The sequence below is a fragment of the Acinonyx jubatus genome, chromosome B1, assembly GCF_027475565.1.
Source record: "Acinonyx jubatus isolate Ajub_Pintada_27869175 chromosome B1, VMU_Ajub_asm_v1.0, whole genome shotgun sequence".
NCBI lineage: Eukaryota > Metazoa > Chordata > Mammalia > Carnivora > Felidae > Acinonyx > Acinonyx jubatus.
The window spans coordinates 164,286,391-164,292,390 of record NC_069382.1 but is presented as its reverse complement, the minus strand read 5'-3'; the positions used below and the strand labels follow the sequence as shown (position 1 = coordinate 164,292,390).

The 6,000-nt window shown below is 33.7% G+C and overlaps 1 long non-coding RNA gene across 1 annotated transcript in view; it reads left to right on the top strand.

Moving 5' to 3' along the window:
- Positions 1 to 1,572: 1,572 nt before the first annotated feature.
- The window catches only part of LOC128314555 (uncharacterized), a 110,031-nt gene continuing 105,603 nt past the window's right edge, over positions 1,573 to 6,000 (top strand). The window contains exon 1 of the long non-coding RNA XR_008296335.1: positions 1,573 to 1,684. This is a non-coding gene — a long non-coding RNA (uncharacterized LOC128314555). The remainder of the gene's footprint in view (positions 1,685 to 6,000) is intronic.

Here is a 6,000-nt window from a genome sequence, read left to right as displayed (position 1 = left end):
TTTTCTTCAGTGCTCTATCCCTAGGATATTTTGATATGTAGCAAGTATGCAATAAATACTTATTGAATGAATGGAAGATTGCATGTGAGAACTATTTGAATAGAATTTATGAAAATTCACTCCAATAAATGTGTTAAAATAACTATATCAAATGATACATTTTATGGTAATTCTGATATATTTTTGTCTATATTATTTGAGCTTCAAAAACACTTCCTATATCACATTTTACATATATGGAAATAGGTATTCACAACATTAAGAAATGTACCCATATTCTCATTACTTATCAAGACTAACAGTAAACTAACATTTTAAAAGCAACTTAAACAGGGGCCGCCTGCATAGCTCAGTTGGTTAAGCCTCTGACTTTGGCTCAGGTCATGATCTTGCAGTTCATGAGTTCGAGCCCCACGTTGGGCTCTGTGCTGACAGCTCAGAACCTGGAGCCTACTTAAGATTCTGTGTTTCCGTCCCTCTCTGGCCTTTCCCCACTCACTATGTGCCTCTCTCTCAAAAATAAATAAACATAAAAAATTTAAAAATAATAAAAGCAACTGAAACATGTAGGAACCAGTTAAGTACCATATAATTTGATACAGTTAAGAAAATGAGAAACATTCACATAAGGCCACTGGCATCCCAGAGATGCTTCACAAAGTGACAGTAACTTTAGTAGGTCTTTCTGTAGTCCAGGGCTTTGGGCTTGTCTTTACAAATCTAGACAAGGGATGCAGTTATTGTATTTTAGGACAATCAGGATCTTATGGGACAACCCTTATTCATTCACTCATTCATTCATTCAGTAATATTGCTGAGTGCTTGCTCTGTGCTAGGTATTGCTCTAGATACTAGGGATACGGCAAAGTACAAAGTAGACAAGAATCCCAGCCCTCATGAAAACAATGTTCTAGTGGGGGAGGTAGACAATAAGCAAAATAAATAATGAAAATATAAAATATATTATATGGTGATTATACCTGTGGAGAAAAATATGACAGGGCAATTTGAATAGGGAGAGAGTATGTGGTGTTTCTTTAATAAGGAGGATGTCAAGGGAAATCTTCAATGAGCAGGTGAAATTGGAACAAGACTTAACAGGATTATCATTTGGAGAAAGCAAGGATGTGAACTATTGAAACTCTGGGGGCACGGCAAAGTATTCCAGGCTGGGGAAACAGTAAATGTGGAGCCTTGAGGCAAGGTGAACCTGGTGTATTTGAGGACTTGCAAGACCTTTGCCTATTTATAGTACTTATAGTATGTTTATCGTATTTCATTTGGATACAGAATGTGAAATAAACAAATTGCAGGGTTTTCCACAATAATCAGTTCACATGAGTTCTTTAAATTCTCTGATTATCATAGCTCTTCCTCCTCAGTGAGGTTCTAGCTTAGAAATCTTGGCTTTGCTGATGTGCGGAGAGTGGTCAAATACCAACACCCGGGATGCTTCCCTGGGGTTAGAAAGGACATATTTTGAATTATTCAGTAATTGAATAATATGACAACTATATAAGTAGTGATGGAGGATATAACTTTCCAGTGACCATAAATACCACTTTTTGCTCGGGAGAAAGGCTCACTGATGGAAAGTTCTTTGGTCATGGCATCAGATCAAGAACAGATAGAGAAATACTTCATCCTGGCCACCGTAAGGACAAATGAGCTTTTTGTGCCACATGTATCCAATTCATTCATTTGTTCATTCATTCATTTGTTCATCTTCTTAGTACCAGGCACTCTTTTCTGGGCTAAGAATATGTCAAAGAAGAAAGCAGATAGGAATTTGTGCCCTCATAAAATTTATACTACAGTGGGAGAAAAAAAGACACATGGTGTCAATATTTTCAGAAGTAGGTTTTGGATTTTCAAGTTCTTTTATTTCAGGTTGTTTACCGAATTATTTTCTATGGTGTCTCTATGAATTGGATAGTTCTAGATGGATAAATATTATTTTATGCTTTGTTCCCTCTTCCATAGTTGCTGTGAGGACACTTGACTTGTGTTTTAGCGCTTGGCCAAGTATTTTACACTCCAGTTGTTTAGGTCATGGCTCAGTGATGTTGATAGACATGTGTCATACTTATATGTCCTTACACTTTCTCAGTTACCCATTTAATGACTGCCTTTTTAGGTTTTATTATTTCTAAAGATATCTGCTTTTATCTACTATCTATTGAAAGTATCATTTTAAAACTGAAAGCAGAATTTACAGGCATTGCAAAAACTTCAAAATACGGAGTATATAAGATTATACCTGGTTCTTTAGCTGATTTCTCTCCTTAGACGTTTGGTGACTGTCTTTCTATGTCCCTCCTCTAAACACACCTTTTTTTTTCTCCTCCAAAGCAAAATCCTACATTACATTTTTCCCCCCAAAGAAGTTTAACCGTTACTTAATTTTTTTTGTGGGAGTATAGGAATGTGTTTCATTTATCAAATAGATGTTCTTGTCTATATTCACATGTTAACACCTTTTTCTTCTCTCTCTCTCCCTCTTCTATTATAAAGGTGAAAGAAGGAAGAAATAATCTTAATATAAAACCTTATGGGTCTCCAGTAATAATTTTAAGGGACATTGGGTTTTAAGTATGTACAGCTTCTCTAAAGAAGTTTATTTTAACTAAATTTTCTCTGCCTTGAATTTATTTTCATTATCTCTAACTTGTTAAAATAGACTTTTAAAATTTCTAGTTACTTGTTATAATTAACTTTACATGGACTCTGTGTAGGCAGTCACCAAATTGCTTCAGTAGATTTAGAAATTGCAAAGAGCTGTCCAATATCAGGAGCTAAATGAAGCTTATGTCGATTCTCAATAAAGGTCTTAGAAATGTAAGCAGTAAGAACTATTTGGCCATGACACAGATGTTCTGATCATTACAGGAACTGTGTCTTTAATTAAATTTGTACGCTAGTGCCAGTTCAAAAACTTTGTTTTTCATACAAAAACCCAATTATATAGCCAAAAAGATGTTCATGCTCCAATGAGTTGAAAGTCAAGAAGAAAAATGTTACAGTATTAATGCAAGCTTTTATTCAAGCACTGATGTTTTTACTACATGATAAAAATATCTCTAAGAGTCAAGAGTTTATTTTTCACCAATAAAATGCTATTTAAGCCAAATGGAAATTGACTTAAAATTTAAAACCAAGGTTTTTTGTTTGTTTTTTCAGCTTCTATTTAAGCCAAGTTTTTAACATATTGACATTTTGTATTTTTTTAATTTATCAGTCAATATCTGCTTACAAGGCCTGCTATTTTACCATCTTGAATTTATATTTTAGTTAACAAATTCTCCTTACTTACATTTAAATAATTTATACTTCTCTTCATATAGCCTAAGGATTTTAGAGAAGATTAAATAATCAAAAAGCAAGTAACATTTTTATTGCTTTGGTCTAGAATTATGCTACAAAAAGTAGATAAAAAAATTATAATATTTGTTTTACATAATGTAAATAAAAAGGCTGAAGATATTGTCCATAATGCGATTATCTGTAATGTCCATCAAACTCACACAACACAGCTCTGTATACACTTAATGCCCTAAAACATGAAGAATGAAAATGACATTTCAGAATATTAAGCTCACTGTTTACTAAAGAATGTAGAAATCTCAATTGTTTTGCAGCAATGAATTTTATTAAAATATTACAATTCTGTAATGTCAAAATCTTGGGATTTTCACTTACCTGCTTTACATATGAGTAGATATTCTAGGAAAGTAAAAATAAAAATTAAAGAAAAATTAGAGAAATATTTTGAAAAAAGCAGAATGTTTTTTAATATTACTTTTTTAAATATAGCAAAAGTTCAGTTGTGTTGTTAAATCCAATTTTATTAGATTGATACTTTGCCTCTTTTATTCTTTTATTTTATTTTCTATGTATGTATTTACTTATTTTTTTTTATTTTTGAGAGAAAGGGAGAATCTTTTATTAAATATTTTTTAATGTTTATTTTTGAGAGACAGAGACAGAGCATGAGTGGGGGAGGGGCAGAAAGAGACAGAGACAGAATCTGAAGCAGGCTCCAGGCTCTGAGCTGTCAGCACAGACCCAATGTGGGGCTTGAACCTGTGAACTGTGAGATCATGACTTGAACCAAAATCAGACACGCAACAGACTGAACCACCCAGGCCCCCCAGGAGGAGGAGAATCTTCATCAGGCTCCACGCTCAGCACAGATCCTGACATGGGGCTCAATTTGAGAACCCTGGGATCATGAGTTGAACCACCCACGTGCCCCTCTTTTGAATATTTTAGAATGAAATGATCTAGATTCCAATTACATAACTGTTTGAGCCCATATACTCCAGTATACTCCATATACTCCTATATATATATGTTATATATTATATCTATAATATATATGTATTATATATTATATATATTATATATTATATATATTATATATTATATAATATATATGTATTATATATATATATATATATATATATATATATATATATATATATATATATATAAACATTTTCTGAGAGTAACCCAGGCAAAAGTCCAATTTCTCTAAAACTGTCTAGAAAAGTCTACACAAAAATTAAGGTGAGATAAATCTGAAAAAAATAACTCACACTGATAAACTTAACTATTGAATCTAACTCAAATGGTTCAAAGAGAACACCTCAAGGTGTCTCTGTTTTCCAGGAATGATATAATGTCCAATCACCCCTGTCCACCACCCTAGTTATATTGTCTAATGCCCTGCAACAGACATAAAATTTCTTACTTAAAAAAAAAGTTTATTTTTGAGAGTGTGTGAAAGAGGGAGGGGCAGAGAGGGAGACAAACCCAAACAGGCTCTGTGCTGTCAGCACAGAGCCCAACATGGGGCTTGATCTCATGAACTGTGAAATCATGACCTGAGCCAAAATGAAGAGTTATATGCTTAATTGATTGAGCCACTCAGGTGCTCCCAAATTTCTTACTTTTAACATATATGCTTTATATTTGAAGATGAAGTAGGGGAATGTTAAAATGAAAATAACTTACCTTTATGTTGTTTATCATAGTCTTAATAGGGGTATAGCCTTAATAGGAAATGGGGTACATATAAAGAACTTGGTATTGTTAATGACCCAATCTCTTTCATACCCTTTTTTGTGTTGAAAGTGAGATTTCTAAATTTGGGATGGGTTGTTTCTCTGGCTATGAGTATTGGGCTAGCCTTCCTGACTGGAGAGATGTACATCCTAGAGACCAGTGATCAAATGTGTGTAATTGCAATGGGAGGCTGACATTCTCAGCAGGCTCTTACCCCCTGATTTTCCATTCTCTGCTTAAACCACATGCATTTCACCCCTGGATTTTTGAAATTTTATATCTTATTGATACTGTTGCCGTTTCCAGCTTTGAAGCCCTTGAAAAGATCAAGATCAGTTGCCTTGCAGAATTTTAGTAAATGTTACTGACCTTCAGATGTTTGCTAATATCATGACAATGTCAAATGCAAATCAAATTTACTTCAAAGTTGTAATTTTATAGAGATTAAATCCTACTTACTTTAACAACCTCACATTTAGCTCCATCCAAACACCATATCAACCTCAATGGGTACAGAATTATTATAGATGATAAGAGGAACTGTCCTGAACATGTAGCTTTCCTTCTCCACCTCACTACCCTGCCTGCCATTTGGAGATGTGTGTCCTTGATGGGTGTCATTTAAATCTTCCTTTATTTTTGACCCTTGACAAATTATGACATCAGTGTCGGTCTATTAATTCTGGAAAACTGCATAGTTCTAGTTAATTTCTAGATGTACATCTTTCCACTATCCAAGCTGTGATGTCTTTATTCCTTATATCACATTAAAGAAAGGTGTCATGTATGTGACTGGGAGAAAATTTATCCATAAATGTTTCTATCTGTAAATGTTGAAACAGCATACAAGGGAACAGGGACAAATATTTATATATTAGAATAAATAAAAGTTCAGGCTATGGCTGTTTTTTAGGCATTAGCATACTGCTTAGC